This window comes from Lynx rufus, unplaced genomic scaffold (assembly GCF_022079265.1).
Source record: "Lynx rufus isolate CCGP_SWC_20201006 ecotype Redwood Valley unplaced genomic scaffold, mLynRuf1.p SCAF_3, whole genome shotgun sequence".
Classification (NCBI taxonomy): domain Eukaryota; kingdom Metazoa; phylum Chordata; class Mammalia; order Carnivora; family Felidae; genus Lynx; species Lynx rufus.
Genome location: NW_025814845.1, coordinates 96,655,213 through 96,676,729, shown reverse-complemented (window position 1 = coordinate 96,676,729; position 21,517 = coordinate 96,655,213). Strand labels below are relative to the sequence as shown.

The following is a 21,517-nucleotide window of genomic DNA, read 5'->3' as shown; positions in this document are numbered from 1 at the left end:
TTTGGTTATGTTGCATATTTTGAGGTTCTTCTTTTCTTAGTTCCATCAGTCAAAGTATTGCTTTCTTCTGCTTCCTCATGTACAGATGCTGATATAATATGGGTCTTATGGTCATTGAGTGTTGGTTCTCAATCAGTTATATTTTGAAATTTATAGGGATACCTTGCTGCCTTGCTTTGCTGTAGATATTGCTTATGAGGTTTTCCATTTGCATGCTCTCTTGCTCTTCCAAATAAGTAAATTAAACATGAAAAAATAAAAATTCAATTAATGTATCATTAAAAACAGAAAAATGGTCACTGCCATTCCTTTATTATCTTATTATCATACTCTGATTCCCCATTTGTTAGCCTATTAAAGAATAAGATAATTATTCCAGGATATGTTGGGAGAAAATAATAACAATGTTAATATAAAAAACCCCAGCAATTCAGGAGGCTATTACCATTAATATGATGATTATTTTTAATAATAATGATTATAGTGACTTTCAAAGATTAAATGATTATGAAGAACTAGGAAGAAAATTAAGGGTTTTTTTCTATTTTCATAGAAGACTATCAAAGTGACATTTGGAAAAAATACAAAATACTTTTGAAAAGAGACTAGCTTTATAACCATGTGAATTTTAGAAGAAAGAGAGCAAGCCAGTTACTTTAACTCGAACCATAAATGCCTTGTTAGAGAAAAGCATGGCAAATCAATCAGAGTTAGTGTACTGGCTAATATGTTGTCTTTTGATTGGTTTCTCCATTATTGGCCTATCAAGGTTAATTTCGTGTGTGTTTCAACTTACCACAGGTTATTGGTCTGTCTTCTCATCCACAGCAGAGTTCAAAATGAGCACAGCTTCCCCACAGAGCAGGTGCTATGAGCAGTGTAGCAGATCATCTGCCTCAAGATCTTCTTCCTACTACCAGGTGCGTTGCTCGACATGAAGCCAAGAGTGTGAGCTATTTGCACTGAGAGAAAATAGCAGTGAAATCTAAAATATTAGCATGTGGTATGAATACAAGTCAGTTCTCACTGTGGTCACCTCCCGTTCTCTTCTGCATGATATGCCTTCTTCAAGCTCAGAAGAAAGGGGTCATTCTCTTTCTCTCCCCTTTAAATCCCTGTTGCTCATTATACTTTCCAAATTCCAAATTTTACAGTTAATGCCAAGATAAACCTGCTAACTTATGTGGCTTAGAATTGTAGAACATGTCCCCTGGCATGAATGTTTAAAGAATAATTAGCATATGTGGTGAAAATCGGCAAGTAATCTCAATTCACAAAAATTGTTAAAATGTTTTCAATTTTCCATGAAGTTCTGGGGAATGTGACACTCCAGCACCAGGCTACATCTGCAAATTCTAATTTTACATTTCAAAATCAACCTGCTATCAATATATTATGTGATTATGTGTGTAGTTTTGACAGGTAATGTTGATGCAATTGTGGCATGGGCATTGCCAATGTGAATAATTCAGTGAATAATGAAAAATTAAATCAATTATTTGCCAAATTTCAAACATCAATATTTTGAAATATCCCTTATTTTTTTAGATATGTTGAACACTTTATATTTCAACGTTTATGGTCATATGACATATGACTTATTTGAATAAGATGCAATGGACTCATAGGCATTTCTTATTGTCACTGCAAATCCAGTCTAATTAAATTTTATGTCCCTCATTGTTAATGTTTGTGACCACTTCTCAGTTTCTGGTTAGAAATTTAACTAAGAACATTTTGATACTAATATTATGATAAGTGATTTTTGTCTAGTTCTAGAAAATATAGCATACATATTATTTTTCTTGTTATTTAATGTCCATTATTTGAATTAAAAAGAACATTTGCATTTCCTTTTGAGCACCAGAAAGGGAATAATGCTTTTATTGTTTTGAATTGAACGTAATTATTAAATTGCTTTGCTAGCCTTTTCTCTTTATAATAAATTATCAAAAGACAGACTGTTGTATCACTTTTTAAACATGCTTTAGCGGGGCGCCTGGGTGGCTCAGTCGGTTAAGCGTCCGACTTCAGCTCAGGTCACGATCTCACGGTTCGTGAGTTCCAGCCCCGCGTGGGGCTCTGGGCTGATGGCCCAGAGCCTGGGGCCTGGTTCCGATTCTGTGTCTCCTTCTCTCTCTGCTCCTCCCCCGTTCATGCTCTGTCTCTGTCTCAAAAATAAATAAACGTTAAAAAAAAAAAAACATGCTTTAGCAAGGAATATATAACATAAAAAAAAAATTATTTGCTTAGAGACTATCTATGTGAGTGTATGTATCTGCTTATATACTCTCATATACAATATACATATTCAGACACGATTTCAAAGGGCAAATAACTACATATTTGATAGAAAGTTATAATTCATATCATCATAAATAATAAAACAAATGGGGGGCGCCTGGGTGGCGCAGTCGGTTAAGCGTCCGACTTCAGCCAGGTCACGATCTCGCGGTCCGTGAGTTCGAGCCCCGCGTCGGGCTCTGGGCTGATGGCTCAGAGCCTGGAGCCTGTTTCCGGTTCTGTGTCTCCCTCTCTCTCTGCCCCTCCCCCGTTCATGCTCTGTCTCTCTCTGTCCCAAAAATAAATAAACGTTGAAAAAAAAAATTAAAAAAAATAATAAAACAAATGGTACTTTAAATGTAAGCTATTAGATATTCAATTAAATTTGTTTTGTGTAGCAAAATAACGTTAGGAATATTTTGGTATAAAGCTGACATATGATTGATGGGGAGTTGGTAGATAGGGAGTTGGTTCACATAATTCATTAGAGTTTTGAAATGGTAAGACACAAGTGCCATACTACTTCTAGGGAAAATTTTAAAGAAGGTAAAATTTTTGTAATTTCCCTATACCAGCATCCACTTATTACTGTCTGTACCCCTTTTTATATATGTTTTAAAAGTTATTATTTTTAATTTCTTTTTTTTTTTTTTTGGCAATTGACCCAGGCCTCACTTTATCTGGAACTGCCCTTGCTGTTTCAGGGCAGAGATAAAGTCTTCTCAGTCTACAATCCAATAAATCAGAATTTAATAATTAGTTCACTCCCTTTTAGCTCACTTACCTAGACACTACAATGACCACTTACTCAACATTCAAAACTTATTACAATATTCAGTGTCTTTCCCCATTGAAATTACATGTACTACAGGGACAGTGTAGGTCAGCATTCCTGGCAACTTAAACACTTTGGTAAACACAGTGCTATTAGCTTTACATAATCTATTTCTCAAGACTCTTTCAAATGCAAATTTAACTTAGGCAAAAATGAAGGGAACTTACTGGCCTTCTAAGCAGCAGAGTGCATCTATGGATTCAGGCACGGCTGGATTCAGGGGCTCAAACAATGATATTGGCACCACCTTTTGGTTTTTATTCTATCTTTGTTTTGGTTTCATTCTAAAGATCTTTTACATGGCTAGGAAAATGGATGTCTGCAGCCACAGATTCAGATTCTCCCGGTGACTACATGTAAATAAATATAATTATACATATAAAGGTAAATATAAATGTATAACATAACTTATGATATGTCTTAATTCATTTGATATTCATAATAACCCATGAAGGGTAGATACTATTTTTTTAATCTCAATTTTAGATGTGAGGAAAATGTAACAAAGAGAAGTTTATGTAACTTTCAGAAGGTCACATAACTCTGTGGTGGCAGGTCCAGGTTCCCAACCCAAAGGGATCTCAATCAGAATCCATTTTCTTTACTACTTCTCTCTAGTAGACCCGTGTCTAACAAGATGCACAGAAGTCTGTGATTACCCAGCAGTATTTTTGTCCCTGCTCTCAAACTGATCTTTGTATGTCTTGAGATGGAGGAATACTTCACCAGGAAAAACAGATACTGAATGCACAAAAACAAGGGTGTTGTTTTGATATTGTTCATGGGCCTCTGGATCACATGCTTGTGCTCTGGGTTAGGGAGGGACTGGAGGGCTGGTTGGGGGGCTGACACTCCCACCGTATTTAGCTGATGAGTGAAAGATAATTTCTTAAAAGCAAAGTAGTTTTCTTTTGACAAAAATAGATACCTTGAATTCTGTGTGATAAAAATAATATTTATTATTTTCGCTTGCTTAACATACCACATACCTATGGTCTTTAAACTTGTCCCCAAATTCTTTGACACTCCTCCTTTAAAACCTTCTCTTCATCTGGAGTGTGGACTTTGTGACTCACATCCAATGACTAGAATGTGCTAAAAGTGAAGGTATACATGACTTTTGGAGGTCATAAGAGGCATTACAGCTCCCTCTTCTCATTACCTCTTGGATCACTCACTCTGAGGGAAACTGGCTGTCATGTTGTGAGGACAGTCAAGCAATCTCCCAGACAGATCCATGTGGAAAGATACTAGGACCTCCTGCCAACTACTAAAATGACTTGATGGTCAGTTCTCTTTAAAGAGATTAAAAAAAAGAAAAACTTTGATTTATATTTACCAACATGTTTATCATTTTTTAAATTAAGTTTTTAATTTCAATTCCAGTATAGCTAACGAATAGTGTTATATTACTTTACGGTGTACAATACAGTGATTCAGCAATTTGATACATTATTACTCAGTGCTCCTGGTGAAAAGTATATTCTTAATCTCCTTCACTTATTTCACCCATCCTCCCCACCTTCCCTCTGATATGTTTTATTTTAAATGGGTACCCTCAGGGCACCTGGATGGCTCAGATGGTTGAGTGTTCGATTTCGGCTCAGGTCATGTTCTTACTATTCTTGAGTTTGAGCCCCACATCAGTCTTGCTGCTGTCAGCTCAGAGCCCACTTTGAATCTGCTGCCCCACTCTCTCTCTGCCCCTCCCCCCACTCATGCTCTCTCACAAAAATAAATCAAAACAAAAAAAATAAATGAGTACCCTCAGTTAAAGTTTTTTTTTTAATTTTTTAAAATGTTTTTATTCATTTTTGAGAGAGGGAGAGAAAGACAGAGTGTGAGCAGGGGAGGGGCAGAGAGAGGAAGACACAGAACCAGAAGAAGGCTCCAGGCTCTGAGGTGTCAGCACAGAGCCTGATGCAGGACTTGAACTCACAAACTGTGAGATCATGACCTGACCTGAGGTCAGAGGTTTAACCTACTGAGCCACCCAGGTGCCTTTCAGTTAAATTTATTTTATTTTCAACAAGAACATTTTTTTTTTTACTTGAAGCACACTTCACAGTACATAGTTCTAAAAGATATATATAAAACATTCCATTTAAGAAAAATGGAATGCACTTTTTCTTCAAGAACACACAGAAGAATCCCCTTGGTTAACTGACATAATAAGGGGCATAACAAATATTACAAATTTAAGAAGACTGGTGCCAGGTCTCATTTCATAAGCAGACCAGAGCACACTAATTAAAACTCTTGCCACGTTCAGGCCAGGGACCAACCACTGCCCACAGCAGTCAAGGAGGGCCTCTGTAGATGACTGCCTGAAGGACAAAGCAGCCAGAACACAATAGCATAGCGCACATAGCACACGCTGGAGACGCTCCCTGAAGTGCCAGGCCCTGGGCACTTTGTGACCTCTTCTTCATAAGGCCATTACTTTTAGCAGCTGGAGACTTAACTGGCTTTTCTTAAACACAGAAGAAGGCAGAGAGTTAGACAAAATGCCAAGATGGAGTAATTTATCCCAAATGAAAGAGCAAGATAAGGTCATAACCAGAGATCTAAGTGAAACAGATATAAGTAATATGCCTGATGGAGAATTTAAAGCAACAGTCATAAGGATACTCACTGGGTTTGACAAAAGAATAGAGGACATCAGTGAGACCCTTCCCACAGAGATAAAAGAGTTAAAAAAGGATCAGAGATGAAGAGTACAATAAATGAGATTAGAAATAGAGTTGATATAATGAGGAGGCTGGAAGAAGCAGAGGAACAAATTAGTGACTTAGAAGACAAAATAATGGAAAATAGTGAAGCTGAACAACGGAGAGAAAGAAGAAAATTTATTTCAAGAAATAATAGCTGAAAACTACCCTAATCCGGGGAAGGAAACAGACATCCAGATCGAAGAGACACAGAGAACTCCCATCAAAATCAACAAAAGCAGGCCAACACCTAGATATATTGTAATTAAATTTGAAAAATATTGTGATAAAGAAAAAATATCTTAAAAGCAGAAAGACAAAAGAAATCATTAACTGGGGCACCTAGGTGGCTCAGTCAGTTAAGCGTCCAACTCTTGGTTTCAGTTCAGGTCTTGATCTTGCAGTTTGAATTTGAGCACTGCATTGGGGTTTGTGCTAATAGTATGGAGCCTGCTTGGGATTCTCTCTCCCTCTCTCTCTGCCCTTCCCCTTCCCCTGCTCATGCTCTCTCTCTCTCTCAAAATAAATAAATTAATTTTAAAAAAGTCATTAACTTACAAGGGAAAGCCCATAAGGCTAGTTGAAGATTTCTCAACAGAAGCTTGGCAAAACAGAAGAGACTGGCATGATATAATCAAAGTGCTAAATGGCAAAAATCTGCAGCCAAGAATACTCTGTCCAGCAAGACTATCATTCAGAATAGAAGGAGAGATAAAACATTTCTTAGACAAATATAAACTAAAGGAGTTCATGACCACTAATCAAGCCCTGCAAGAATATTAAAGGGAACTGTAAAGGAGAGACCAAAAGTAACAAAGACAAGAAAGGATCAGAGAAAATTTCCAGAAACAAATGACAAAATAAGTAATAAAATGGCAATAAATATGTATTTATTAATAGTTACTTTGAATATAAATGGACTAAATACTCCAATCAAAAGACATAAGGTGTCAAGATGGACAAAACAATATGACCCATCTATATGCTGCCTACAAGAGACTCATTTTACACCTAAATATACCTGCAGATTGAAAGTGAGGTGGTGGAGAAACATTATCAAGCCAATGGGTGTCAAAAGAATGTTGGAGTAACAATACTTATATTGGACTTTTTTGTCTTGTATTGTTTTTATCCTGCTTTGGTATCAGGGTAGTACTAGCCTCATTGAATAATTTTGAATGTGTTCCCACTATTCCATTATTTGTAAGATTTGATAAAGATTGTTATTAATTATTATTATTTTTTTAATGTTTGGTAGAATTCACCAATGAAGCTGTGTGGTCTTGGGCTTTTCTCTGCTGGGATATTTTTAATTCCCAATTCAGCTATTCTTGTTATTGATTTAAGAAGATTTCTTACTTCTTGGATATAAGATTTTAGCATTAAATCTTGGTAACTTGTGTGTGCGTGTTTAGGAGTTATCTGTTGTTTTGTTTTTTTTTTTTTTCTAGATTGTCTGACTTGTTATTATATAATTGTTTATAGTAATCTGCTATCACACTGTGTATTTCTGTGGTTATCTGTTTTATTGTTTTTTCCTCCATTTCTCATTCCATTTTGAATCCTCTCTCTTTTTTTCCTAGTTAATATAGTTAGAGCATTGCCATTTTTTAAAAAAAACTGTTCATTACTTTCAATGTTATGTTATTGTTTATTCTGGTCTCTATTTTATTTCTGATTTTTCTTTGTTCTTTCTTCTACTAAATTTAAGCTAAGTTTCTTCTTTTTCTAGTCCCTTCTGTTATAATGTTGTTTATTTGAACTTTTGTTTCTTAATACAAGCATTTATAGCATGAATTTCATTCTGATGTCTGCTTTGCTGCATCTCATAGGTTTTGGAATTTTGTGTTTTCTTTTTCTTTTGTTTTGAGACATATTTTGATTTGCCATTTGATTTCTTATTTGGTCCATTGCTTATGCAGAAGTGTGTTGTTTAATATTTACATATTAAATATTTAATATTTACATTGTAGATTTTCCAGCTTTGTTTTATTATTGATCATTAGCTTTGCACCATTGTTGTTGGAAAATATACATGTTTATCATTCCTGGTGCTCTTCATTCCTATGTGTAGCTCCCAATTTCCATCTGGTATCAATTTCCTTCTGGTCACTTTTAGATTTTCTTGTATTTTAGTTCTGATAGAGATAAAATGTGTAATTTTTTTTACTTGAGAAATTCTTTTTCCTTCATTATTGAAATATATTTTCACTAAAGAAAGTTCTAGGTTGACAAACCTTTTTCTTCAATTGCTTTGAAGATGTCTCTCCATTATTGTCAGGCTTGCATTGTTTCTGACAATAAGGCTGTTGTGTTTGTATTCGTTCTTTTGCACTTAATGCATCCATTTTTATTTGTCTTTAACAATTTGATTATAATATGCCTTGGCATTTTTATTATTATCCTGATTGGTGTTTGTTGAGCTTATTAATTATATTTTTGATCAAATTAGAAAAATTTTCAGCTATAAAGTCTTAGCGTTTTTTTTCATCCTTCCTACTCCTCTCTTCTGAGACTCTAATAAAATTATTCCAGTAGCTATTAGATCAGTAGTTATTTTCCAAATGCTCTGTTCATTAAAAAAATTGTTTTTATTTTAGTGCTCCAATTTGGATATTTTTGATTATTATATCTTCAAGTTCAAACATATTTTCTTCTGCACCGTTTGATCTGCTGCTAATCCCATTTAACTTACTACATTGTATTTTTATCTCTAGAAGTACTATTTTTTGTATCACTTCATCATGATCTTGTTTTCCTTACTTCCTTTATCAGAATGAGAGTATTTATATTAAGTATTTAACATCCTTATCTTCAAATTTAATTATCTATGTATTTCTGGCTTTGTTTGTATTGATTAATTTTTCATATTTCCTTTATTTGCATGCCCAGTAATTTTTTATTGTTGATGGAGATTGTGAACCTTATGTTATTGCTTGCTACATTTTGTTGGTATTGGCAGAAGAATATATATATATATATATGTATATATATACACATATTAAATATACATGTTTCAAAATATATAACTTCTAAATATATAAATATTTCTAAATATTTAGAATGCAAATATTTATAAATAATATTTACAAGTATGAAAAAGTCCAGAATTAGATTAGACTCCTATTATATATATTGTCATTGATTTATAACAAATAAGACTGTTCAGTGAGAACACTACTCTTTGGGAAATAGTACTGGAACAATAGGATATCACTATGGAAATAATAAAGATCAATCTTACTTCACACTGCCATAAAATAATTAACTTAAAATGGATCACATGTTTAAATGTAAAAGGCAAAGATACAACACTGCTAGAAGAAAACATGAGAGAATACCTGTGTGACCTTGGGATAGGCAAAGATTCCTTAGCTAGAATACGAAAAGATAATCTATGAAAGAAAAAAAATTATATAAACTGGACTTCATCCAAATTAAAACAATTTTCTTTGAAAGAAATGATTAAAAAATAAAAAGTGAGCCACAGGCTGGATAAAGATATTCACAACACTTCTCTTAGAGGAAGAACTTTTATCCACAATATATAAAGAATGTTCACAACTCAACAGTAAGAAAATAATAAACCCAATTAAAAATGAGGAAGGATTTGAGAAAACACTTCAAGAAGATTTATGAATGGCCATTGTACTCAAATCATTAATCATTGTGGAATTCAAAATAAACCACAATTAGATACATACCCATTAGATGGCCAAAATTAAGAAGATTGATAATACTCAGAGATGGTAAGAATGTAGAAAACTGAAATTCTCATACATTGTTGATTGGGTTGTAAATGGTACAACTATTTTGAAGAACAGTTTAGTAGTGTCTAGTCAAATTCAACATATACCTACAATATAACTCACTTCATTCTACTTCAAAGCATTTATCAAAACAAAACAAAATATGTATCTGCATAAGCATTTATACACCAATATTTATAGCAGCTTTATTTATAATATTCCAAATTGGGAGCAACCCAAATATTTACAACTGGTACATATATAAAGATATGGTAAATCCTTATAACAAAGTACTACTCAGTCATAAAATGCAACCAACTGCTGATATACATAATAACATGAATGGATCTTAAAATCACGTAAATCAGAAGACATCAGGTAAAAAGAGGTTATATAGTATAAACTTCACATAAAGTTCTACAAAATGGAAATCAATCTAGATGTACATGTGTGTAAGAAATCAACAAATAAGCAGTAGAAAATTGAGAAGAATAATGTGAGGGAAAAAAAAAACAGAAAAAGGAAAAAGGGATTAGCCATAGAGAACAGAACAAAGAAGGGAATCTGGGTGGCTCAGTCAGTTAAGCAGCCGACTCTGGCTCAGTTCACCATCTCCTGGCTTCTGAGTTTGAGCCCCACTTTGGGCTTTCTGCTGTCAGCGTGGAGCCCACTTCAGATCCTCTGTCTTCCTCTCTCTGCTCCTCTCTTCCTCGTGCACACGCTCCGTATCTCAAAAATAAATAAACATTTAAAAAAAGAACAAAGCAAACAAAACAACAATTTGGAAATGGAAAACATTTTCTTCATACATCATATAGATTTGTAAAACTTATACAGAGATCTTGCATTGTCAATAATTTATAGGCATCTTTTTCTTTTACATTAGCTTAAATATTAATTTCCTTTCTCTGACAAAATTATAAACCAATTTGAAAAATTTCTTACTTACCATTCAAGACACCAACATGGTAATGAACTATTAGAATTATTTCATAATATATGGTTATACTCCCTTGGCCTAGTGTAATCATTTTCTAGTTAATATTGAAAAGAATAAATTTGTACCATAGATAAGACCATGAATCCAGCAGAGAACACAGTGTTTCTAGTTTATAAATTTGTACACACATAAGACAGTGTTATAGTTGTAAAATATGTATAGTGGATCCACCTTTTCTCAGATCATGACATATTTACAAATCGTAATTTCCTCTGGAGATGTACTGTGGCTAAATTACTGTCTGCTTTTGCTCCAGTGCCTAGAGGAAAAAAAATGCATCTAATTCACCTTGGTTTAGATTTTAGTAGTGAAATACGTAAACTTAGTTCTTCTGTGAATTTTATTCTCTGTGAGCATCAAAGCAAATATGGAGAATTTACTTTAACCAGTATAGAATGCATAATCTGCAAACTTAAAAATGATATTAAATAAAAAACTGAATAAGGAAAATCTTTTCAGTGAGGTTACATTGTCCATTCACCAGCAATTAAGACTTTTGATAAAAATTCCTATAAATTGGTGGGTATTGAAATTGATACAGGAAATTATGCATATGTAATTATAGCTATGACTATCTTTTTATTTACCAAAGCCTAGGACAGTTTGCAAATTTAGTCACTCAGTTACACCTTGGGCATAGATTAGATATATATGGAATATAACTTTATGGAAAAGAATGTATTTGATTTGGGAGAGAACTTCCATATGATTCCCTACATCACAGTGATTTACAGAAATTTACAAATGAACTCAGGAGATTGCTTATTAAAAACCCTACTCTCCCCCAATCCCTGCATTTCTAGAATGTCTTCTACAACATGACAAACATATTAATTCATCATCTGGATTAACACTCTGATATTGGAGAGCTAATGTAGTTAACATTTATTGAGTGCCTTTCATGTGTCAGACAATAATAAATTTTTATGGTCATTAACACTGATAAAGCTCTTACAGCAAATCACTTTACAATGTACTAACTTATCTATTCTTCCAAATACCCTGTAGGATGGGTGGTATTATTAACACATTTCACAAATGGTGAAACAGCTAGAAGTTGGTATGACAGTGATGTAAATTGAGGCAATTTGTGTCTAATGTCTCTGTTTCTATTTTAAAGTTTTTAAATTTATATTTGAGAGAGAGGGAAGGAGAGAGAGAGAGAGAGAGAGAGACTGAGCAGGGGAGGCACAGAGAGAGGGGGAGAGAGGGAGAGAATCCCAAGCAGGCTTCATGCTGTTAGCACAGAGCCCAATGTGGTTCTTGAACCCACGAACCATGAGATCATGACCTGAGTTGAAATCAAGAGTCGGATGCTTAACCGATTGATCGCCCAGGTGCCCCAGTGTCTCTGTTTCAATCCACTATACTGTCTCATATCATGTTATGTGTCTATATATATATATATATATATAGTGTATCATTTAAGTCACACAATAATATCACACAAGAGACTACTGTGTCTCATGTATAGAATACAAAATTATAAAGAGAATGTCAATATTTGAGACACGGACTACCACTTACTGTGTGATTTTATACAAACTACTCAATCCCTCTTAGCTTGATTTCCTTATCTAGAATAGGGGAACAACTGCTGCTTTGTCTCTCTCTTAGGGAAGTTGTAGAAGTGAAAGAAAACAGTTGATGTTAAAACACATTGCAGCTTAAGAACTATACTAATATAAGATAGATTTTTAATTAATTAATTTGCTTATTTACAACATAACCCACTCAAATAACTAACTGTTCAAATGTTTTTCTGAACAGAAACTTTCCCTCAGGGGCCAGGATGAAACTTTATTACTTCTTTTGAAGGGTTAAGAACTCTGGAGCCATCAAAGGTTTACTATAAAGGTTTCATCCTCTTCTTTATACCTACTGATTTGAAAAGCTGTCCAGTACTAAGTACAATATTCCAGATATGGCATGACCAATACAGAGTATTATTGATTTGTTAAATTATTTATTTACATTTTACATTATTTATAATCCCCATCTATCATGTTTCTGTTAATAAATCAAGTCTACATTCTTAAAATTTTTGGCAGTATCATCTCAGGGATAATGGATTTTGAACATGTTGCTGGCTGAAAAATAAAGTTTTCTTTCATATGAACTACTTATTTAAAAGCTAGGAATAGTTTTTTCCTCACAGACAATGGTTTGAATGGTAGGAAAGTATAGTTGTGGGAAGGATCTGTGCAGATTCCCAATTTTATTCTGAATAAATTTTTCTCTTCCTTTTTTTCTTTTTCTCCATGGGCCCAAGTTTGGTCTCAGCAATGTGAATTATAGAAATCTAAATTACCCCAAATATTCTTTGCATAAACAATAAATAGAATCACTACTTCTTATCTAGTCCTCCTTCTCTCTAATAGAGGCAATGGTAGATAGGCACAGGATCTTCTACTGCCTTCCATTCAGTGACCCATGGGAAGCAATAAAACATCCTAATTTTATAGGCTGTCCTTTGTGTATTCTTCCATGTATAATGCTTGAACTAGAGTCAAGGGAGGAAGAGAGTAGGTACATTCCATTCCTTACAGGGACAGCAATAAAATTCCCACTGTTTTTTAAATAGCTTGTCTACAAAGACTGTGCTTAGTGATAAACCACTTCATTTTCTTTCCCCTCCTTCAATAATAAACTGTTTTCTTTAATTTTTTTTTCTTTGCAGTTCTAGCGGGAAAATGTTCATTATGCTGTCATATATCTGTGTTGAAAAAACATCTCTAGATCCTACACTTAATTTTTTGGTGAAGTTTATAATAATCACTACCCAAGGTACAGAATTGCTGAATTTTTCATGAGGTCTTTATAATTAACAATAACACCTGACTTCTTTTATGCCATTAAAAACGTGCCTCACATGACAAGAAAGAGGTAACTGAAGTGGGGGCTAAGTGTGTGAATTGGCTTCAAAAGAGAAGGAAAAGTCTCAGTTGAACTATTAAGGCGTATTCTCTTGAGAAAGGTTATGATTCACAAAAAAATGTTACACACTTATAAAAACAATGAAAATGGTGCACACAAACAGTGAAAAACATTTTAAAAGTCATGTATCCGTTCAAAATAACTATTTCAATTGGATGATGATATTCACTCATATTAACTGAAATGATCAGAAGGAAATAGAACTGTTTGTGAAAAAAAAAAACAGTATCAAAATAGGGCAGATATTAACCTAAAATACAACAGTATGTTCAATGCTATAATTAAAAGGGCTAAGCCTTTTTAAAAAAAAACTTTGATGTGCTGGTAAAAATTGAAAGAAAACTCACTTTTGTTTATGTGGCAAGCAGAATAATGGCTCCATGACCCGGTCGGTAAAATTTGGGAATATGGTACTTTACAGGTAAAAGCACTTTGCAGATGTGATTAAGTGTTTTGAGATAAGGAATTATTTTGGATGATGTACGTGGGCCCAATGTAATCACAAGAGTCCTTCCAAAGGAAAGAGGGAGGCAGGAAAGTGAGAGAAGTTTTGAAAACAGAGGCCAGATGATGAAACGTCTGGCTTTGAAGGTGAAAGAGGCCAGGAACCAAAGAAGCTGAAAGAATAAGGAATGGATTCTCCCCTAATGCCTCCAGAAGGAATCAGCCTGCTAACACCTTGATGGAAGCCCTAAAAGACTCATTTTGGACTTCTGACATCCAGAACTGTAAGAGCGAGAATAACTTTGTGTTGTGTTAAGCCACTAATTTTCTAATAATTTCTTATAGCAACAATGGGGCACTGATACAATGCAACACGTGAGTTTTATTTTAACTGTATAATATAAATTCATTGAATACTAACACAAATCCAGTATTAATTATTTCATAAGCTGTAAATATAATTTTAAGTATTGAAAGCAAATGCCTTTATATTTGGGTATGAGCTATGAGTTTTAGATCTCTTGGAATGTTAAGAACTGTTCTGTTAAAATACTTAATCACTCAGTTAGATGTTAGCTTTATATATGACAGCCTCTAACTCAACTTCTTTAGTAATAGTGATGTCAATTAGCCCTTCCAATGATAAACAACTGTATTAACAATTCTATAGTGAGGAATTTGTATTCATAATACAATGTCAGGGATTCTAAATGTGTAAATTGCTTCTGCCTTAAAAGTTTTTTGTTTGTTTGTTTGTTTTTCCTCATTAAATTACGGTCAGAAGCCAGAAGAAATCAGACATCATACCAATGGGTTTAAATTATTAGGAATTTTGAATGAAGTGTCTAACTCTGTGAGATTTCACCATAATTACAAATATTTTACTTTATGTTATGTAGACCCACAGCTTTGAAATGTTTTTTTGTTTTTTTTTTTATTTTTTTTTTTAACGTTTTTATTTATTTTTGGGACAGAGAGAGACAGAGCATGAACGGGGGAGGGGCAGAGAGAGAGGGAGACACAGAATCGGAAACAGGCTCCAGGCTCTGAGCCATCAGCCCAGAGCCTGACGCGGGGCTCAAACTCACGGACCGCGAGATCGTGACCTGGCTGAAGTCGGACGCTTAACCGACTGCGCCACCCAGGCGCCCCGAAATGTTTTAAAACTATATTACAGTCTAGTACTGCTGAGAGGCTTATGAGATATTTAATAAACATCTTGAAACCCATTTACACTAGCACATTTCAGTGAAACTGTTTCCAGTAAAATAGAATGTGATAGAATTGATTGTACTGCTGAATGTAAATAGCATTTCAGATTGGAGTTAAACCTCCCATGAAAGATTAAAAACAAGCACCTTGTCAAACTTTGTTATTAGGGATCATATTTAAAAATGTGTTGTGCATGATTTATTTTACAAGAAAGTAAATGTTAGCGTATTGTAGGGCAATAAATGGTATTTGTTTGTGTATACAGTAAAAAAAAAATCCTTGACTATAAAGCCTCCTGAAATATTAGATATGCATCTAAAACATTTTCTTGTCAATAAATTTTGACATGCAAGATATTGGTATTAACTAGACATCTTGTTCATTAATTTAAGTTTTTACAAGATAAGAAATATGCTATAGAAAACTTCACAATTCTTAGTTGACCATGGCTATATTTTTAAATAAAATTAATTGCCTTAAATATAACTATGTATAGGTTTTTTAGAACTAAATTACATATATACTATGTATATACTACATATATATATTATATACTATAATTACATATATAGAATTTTTAGAAAAAAATTCCTGAACATCCCAATGGTCTTCAAAACAATTTTGTTATATATTTCGTTTATCTGCCATGCTTAGATCTAAAGAAATAAGTAAATGGATGGTACCTGACTTGTATTCCATATTTTTAAACTTATAAAACTAGACGATCAAAATTTTGAGATTTCGATATCAGATCAAAGTCTATTTAATTCAAAAGGTATTTAAAAATATGTTTTGATGAATTGAAGCAACATAAAATTTAATAGATATGCACAATGACAAAGTGGTCTTTTCTTGACGTACCTATGAATACTAATACCTCCACAATTAAAGCTTCATCATGGGTATGGAGGCTGACTTCCAAACCTTAGGAAAGATGCATATTGCTACATTCAACAATTTGTCAGATACTGACATTTGGCTTCCCAGCATGTATGAAAGATCTGTAATGAGGAGGAATATTGGTTGTTATGCAACAGATATCTCCATACATACTGTTTCCATGATTTTTGTTTGTTATGTGCTGTTTAAAATTTCTAGACAGCACAACACAAATGCTAGTCTATGACAAAATAAGAATAAATGCCAGAAGGAGCAATTTGGAATTCTTAATTCTTAATGTGTAAAAAACATGGAGTCAGAAGGTAACTAGAAAGATTTTTCGGATCACATAAGAACTTCTCCTAGTTATGATCTAGATACATTTATAAAAAGTCTTCATATCACCTCAGACATTCTTTTAAATATTCCTTCAACAAATATTTATGAAGCAGGCACTGCTTTTTTTTTAGTATGAAATTTATTGTCAAATTGGTTTGCATACATTACCCAGTGCTCATCCCAACAGGTGCCCTCCTCAATGCCCACTTTCCCTTCCCTCCCACCCCCCATCAACCCTCAGTTTATTCTCAGTTTTTAGAGTCTCTTATGGTTTGGCTCCCTCCCTCTCTAATTTTTTGTTTTCCTTTTCCCTCCCTCATGGTCTTCTGTTAAGTTTCTCAGGATCCACATAAGAGTGAAAACATATGGTATCTGTCTTTCTCTGTATGACTTATTTCACTTAGCAGAACACTCTCCAGTTCCATCCACGTTGCTACAAAAGGCCATATTTCATTCTTTCTCATTGCCAAATAGTATTCCATTGTATATATAAACCACAATTTCTTTATCCATTCATCAGTTGATGGACATTTAGGCTCTTTCCATAATTTGGCTATTGTTGAAAGTGCTGCTATAAACTTTGGGGTAAAAGTGCCCCTATGCATCAGCACTCCTGTATCCTGTGGATAAATTCCTAGCAGTGCTATTGCTGGGTCATAGGGTAGATCTATTTTTAATTTTTTGAGGAACCTCCACACTGTTTCCAGAGAGGCTGCACCAGTTTGCATTCCCACCAACAGTGCAAGAGGGTTCCCATTTCTCCGCATCCTCTGCAGCATCTATAGTCTCATGATTTGTTCTTTTTAGCCACTCTGACCAGTGTGAGGTAGTATCTCAGTGTGGTTTTGATTTGTATTTCCCTGATGAGGAGTGACGTTCAACATCTTTTCATGTGCCTGTTGGCCATATGGATGTCTTCTTTAAAACAACATCTATTCATGTCTTCTGCCCATTTCTTCACTGGATTATTTGTTTTCAGGTGTGGAGTTTGGTGAGTTCTTTATAGATTTTGGATACTAGCCCTTTATCTGATATGTCATTTGCAAATATCTTTTCCCATTCCATCGGTTGCCTCTTAGTTTTGTTGGTTGTTTCCTTTGCTGTGCAGAAGCTTTTTGTCTTCATGAGATCCCAATAGTTCATTTTTGCTTTTAATTCCCTTGCCTTTGGGGATGTGTCAAGTAAGAAATTGCTGCGGCTGAGGTCAGAGAAGTTTTTCCCTGCTTTCTCCTCTAGGGTTTTGATGGTTTCCTATCTCACATTCAGGTCCTTTATCCATTTTGAGTTTGTTTTTGTGAATGGTGTAAGAAAGTGGTCTAGTTTCATCCTTCTGCAGGTTGCTGTCCTGTTCTCCCAGCACCATTTGTTGAGAGACTGTCTTTTTTCCATTGGATATTCTTTCCTGCTTGGTCAAAGATTAGTTGGCCATACTTTTGTGGGTCGGATTCTGGGGTTTCTATTCTATTCCATTGGTCTATGTGTCTGTTTTTGTGCCAATACCATGCTGTCTTCATGATTACAGCTTTGTAGTAGAGGCTAAAGCCTGGGATTGTGATGCCTCCTGCTTTGGTCTTCTTCAATATTACTTTCGCTATTCATGGTCTTCTGTGGTTCCATACAAATTTTAGGATTGCTTGTTCTTGCTTTGAGAAGAATGCTGGTGCAATTTTGATTGGGATTGCATTGAATGTGTAGATAGCTTTGGGTAGTATTGACATTTTAAAATATTTATTCTTCCAATCCGTGAGCATGGAATGTTTTGCCATTTCTTTGTATCTTCTTCAATTTCCTTCATACGCTTTCTATAGTTTTCAGCATACAGATCTTTTACATCTTTGGTTAGGTTTATTCCTAGGTATTTTATGCTTCTTGATGCAATTGTGAATGGGATCAGTTTCTGTCTTTCTGTTGCTTCATTGTTAGTGTATAAGAATGCAACTGATTTCTGTACATTGATTTTGTATCCTGCAACTTTGCTGAATTCATGTATCAGTTCTAGCAGATTTTTGGTGGAGTCTATCGGGTTTTCCATGTATAATATCATGTCATCTGCAGAAAGTGAAAGCTTGACTTCATCTTTGCCAATTTTGATGCCTTTCATTTCCTTTTGTTGTCTGTTGATGCTAGCACTTCCAACACTATGTTAAACAACAGCGGTGAGAGTGGGCATCCCTGTCGTGTTCCTGATCTCAGGGGGAAAGCTCTGTTTTTCCCCATTGAGGATGATATTAGCTGTGGGATTTTCATAAATGGCTTTTATGATGTGTAAGTATGTTCCTTCTATCCCGACTTTCTCGAGGGTTTTTATTAAGAAAGGATGCTGAATTTTGTCAAAGGCCTTTTCTGCATCGATTGACAGAATCATATGGTTCTTATCTTTCTTTTATTAATGTGATGTATCACATTGATTGTTTGCAAATGTTGAACGAGCCCTGCATCCCAGGAATGAATCCCACTTGATCATGGTGTATAATTCTTTTTATATGCTGTTGAATTCGATTTGCTAGTATCTTATTGAGAATTTTTGCATCCATATTCATCAGGGATATTGGCCTGTAGTTCTCTTTTTTTACTGGGTCTCTGTTTGGTTTAGGAATCAAAGTAATGCTGGCTTCATAGAATGAGTCTGGAAGTTTTCCTTCTCTTTCTATTTTTGGAACAGCTTGAGAAGGATAGGTATTATCTCTGCTTTAAATGTCTGGTAGAATTCCCCTGGGAAGCCATCTGGTCTTGGACTCTTATTTGTTGGGAGATTTTTGATAACTGATTCAATTTCTTCACTGGTTATGGGTCTGTTCAAGTTTTCTATTTCTTCCTGTTTGAGTTTTGGAAGAGTGTGGGTGTTTAGGAATTTGTCCATTTCTTCCAGGTTGTCCAGTTTGTTGGCATATAATTTTTCATAGTATTCCCTGATAATAGCTTGTATTTCTGAGGCATTGGTTATCATAATTCCATTTTCATTCATGATTTTATCTATTTGGGTCATCTTCCTTTTCTTTTTGAGAAGCCTGGGTAGAGGTTTATCAATTTTGTTTATTTTTTCAAAAAATCAACTCTCGTTTCATTGATCTGGTCTACAGGTTTTTTTTTTTTTTAGATTCTATATTGTTTATTTCTGCTCTGATCTTTATTATTTCTCTTCTTCTGCTGGGTTTGGGGTGTCTTTGCAGTTCTGCTTCTATTTCCTTTAGGTGTGCTGTTAGATTTTGTGTTTGGGATTTTTCTTGTTTCTTGAGATAGGCCTGGACTGCAATGTATTTTCCACTCAGGACTGCCTTCGCTGCATCCCAAAGCATCTGGATGGTTGTATTTTCATTTTCATTTGTTTCCATATGTTTTTAAATTTCTTCTCTAATTGCCTGGTTGACCCATTCATTCTTTAGTAGGGTATTCTTTAACCTCCATGCTTTTGGAGGTTTTCCAGAGTTTTTCCTGTGGTTGATTTCAAGTTTCATAGCATTGTGGTCTGAAAATGTGCATGGTATGATTTCAATTCTTTTATACTTATTAAAGGCTTTTTTGTGACCCAATATGTGATCTGTCTCGGAGAATGTTCCATGTGCACTTGAGAAGAAAGTATATTCTGTTCCTTTGGTATGCAGAGTTCTAAATATATCTGTCAAGTCCATCTGATCTAATGTATCATTCAGGGCCCTTGTTTCTTTATTGATCCTGTGTCTAGATGATCTTTCCATTGCTGTAAGCGGGGGCATTAAAGTCCCCTGTAGTTACCACATTCTTATCAATAAGGTTGCTTATGTTTGTGATTAATTGTTTTTTTATTTGGGGGCTTCTGTATTTGGCACATAGACATTTATAATTGTTAGTTCTTCTTGATGGGTAGACCTGTAATTATTATATAATGCCCTTCTTCATCTCTTGTTACAGCCTTTAATTTAAAGTCTAGTTTGTCTGATATAAGTATGGCTACTCCAGCTTTCTTTTGACTTCCAGTAGCATAATGTATAGTTCTCCATCTCCTCACTTTCAATCTGAAAGTGTCCTCAGATCTAAAATGAGTTTCTTGTGGACAGCAAATAGATGGATCTTGTTTTTTTTATCCATTCTGATACCCTCTGTCTTTTGGTTGGAGCATTCAGTCCATTTACATTCAGTGTTATTATAGAAAGATATGGGTTTAGAGTCATTGTGATGTCTGTTGGTTTCATGCTTGTAGTGATGTCTCTGGTACTTTGTGGTCCTTGCAACATTTCACTCACAGAATCCCCCTTAGGATCTCTTGTAGGCCTGGTTTAGTGGTGATGAATTCCTTCAGTTTTTGTTTGTTTGGGAAGACCTTTACCTCTCCTTCTATTCTGAATGACAGACTTGCTGGATAAAGGATTCTCGGCTGCATATTTTTTCTGTTCATCACATTGAAGATTTCCTGCCATTCCTGTCTGGCCTGCCAAGTTTCAGTAGATGGGTCTGCTACTATTCTTATGTGTCTCCCTTTGTAAGTCAGAGCCTGTTTATCCCTAGCTGCTTTCAGAATTTTCTCTTTATCATTGTATTTTGCCAGTTTCACTATGATATGTTGTACAGAAGATCAATTCAAATTACGTCAGAAGGGAGTTCTCTGTGCCTCTTGGATTTCAATGCCTTTTTCCTTCCCAAGATCAGGGAAGTTCTTAGCTATGATTTGTTCAAATACACCTTTGGCCTTTTCTCTCTTCTTCTTCTGGAATTCCTATGATATGGATATTGTTCCGTTTGGTTGCATCACTTAGTTCCCTAGTTCTCCCCTCATACTCCTGGACTTTTTTATCTCTTTTTCTCAGCTTCCTCTATTTCTATAATTTTATCTTCTAATTCACCTATTCTCTCTTCTGCCTCTTCATTCCATGCTATGGCAGACTCCATTTTATTTTGCACCCCATTTATAGCACTTTTTAGCTCCTCATGACTATTTCTTAGTCCCTTGATCTCTGTAGCAATAGATTCTTTGCCATCCTCTATGCTTTTTTCAAGCCCAGTGATTAATTTTATGAGTATTATTCTAAATTCTTCTTCCATTATATTGCCTAAATCATTTTTGATCAATTCATTAGCTGTCGCTACTTCCTGGAGTTTCTTTTGAGGAGAATTCTTCCGTTTCATCCTTTTGGGTAGTCCCTGCAATAGCTCT

At 34.7% G+C, this 21,517-nt stretch overlaps 1 long non-coding RNA gene across 1 annotated transcript in view; it reads left to right on the top strand.

The window, feature by feature from the left end:
- The window catches only part of LOC124521287 (uncharacterized), a 51,624-nt gene that overhangs the window by 4,342 nt on the left and 25,765 nt on the right, over window positions 1-21,517 (top strand). The window contains exon 2 of the long non-coding RNA XR_006964442.1: window positions 802-920. This is a non-coding gene — a long non-coding RNA (uncharacterized LOC124521287). The remainder of the gene's footprint in view (window positions 1-801; window positions 921-21,517) is intronic.